The sequence below is a fragment of the Morus notabilis genome, unplaced genomic scaffold (genome assembly GCF_000414095.1).
Source record: "Morus notabilis unplaced genomic scaffold, ASM41409v2 Scaffold7730, whole genome shotgun sequence".
NCBI classification, from domain to species: Eukaryota; Viridiplantae; Streptophyta; class Magnoliopsida; order Rosales; family Moraceae; genus Morus; species Morus notabilis.
Window position 1 is genome coordinate 1 of NW_010358250.1, and position 876 is coordinate 876.

At 34.7% G+C, this 876-nt stretch overlaps 1 long non-coding RNA gene across 1 annotated transcript; it reads left to right on the forward strand.

Moving 5' to 3' along the window:
• Positions 1-92: 92 nt before the first annotated feature.
• LOC112090465 lies at positions 93-856 on the forward strand. Its single transcript, XR_002901662.1, has 4 exons — positions 93-233; positions 388-443; positions 629-679; positions 787-856. It is a non-coding gene; the product is annotated as an uncharacterized LOC112090465 (long non-coding RNA).
• The last annotated feature ends 20 nt before the right edge of the window (positions 857-876 follow it).

Here is an 876-nt window from a genome sequence, read left to right on the forward strand (position 1 = left end):
GAGATGTAGTTTTGGATTATTGCTCTCATTTATGGTTCTTTAAAATTTCATTTTTCATTAGTTTTCACTTGTAGCGTTATAATGTCAGAATTTCAGAACGGAGGAAAATTTTGTTAACACAAGTTGAAGAGGTTCATCGAACTCGAGCGTTGCAACGGGCTTCTCGTAAGAGACGTGGTGGATCACATGGTCAAGGTTTACCTACTGTTGCTGTTGTTGGCTATACAAATGCCGTATGTTATCTGAACAAAATTATAACTACCTCTTGTTTTAACTTTCTTTTTTCTAAGATCTGATACTGATCTACTTGGTTCTCTGAAAGCAGAGCGAGATCATGTTTGCTTCTTGCTTTTAACTTGTAATTGTTAATTCTGCTCTTATTAACAGGGGAAATCAACTTTAGTCAGTGCACTCTCAGACAGTCCTCTCTATAGTGATGACCGGTAATGTAATCCATTTTTATGATATGTGTTTGGATTGCGGAGCCATATGTATATTAAACATTGAAATTTGACTTTCAAGATGTATTATAGTTTTGTTTCAGCAATAGATGTATTATAGTTTTGTCTTCTCTCATATTAAAAAAAGAAGGGAAATATAATAAATATTGATGTCTATTTTTCTGTAGACTCTTTGCAACTGTGGATCCGACTGTAAGAAGTGCAGTTCTTCCTTCAGGGTAATATTTTTAAGGAATGATTTCTATTTTGATCTCTGTTTTGTTCAATTGTGGCACTTCTCTAGAGCTTATTTCTGCTGATCTTATCATGTTTATGTCATGTCCAGAAGGAAAGTGCTCCTAAGTGATACAGTAGGATTCATATCAGATTTGCCAGTGCAGGTATATTGTAAAACCGCTGGTTTAAATGGTCTCCA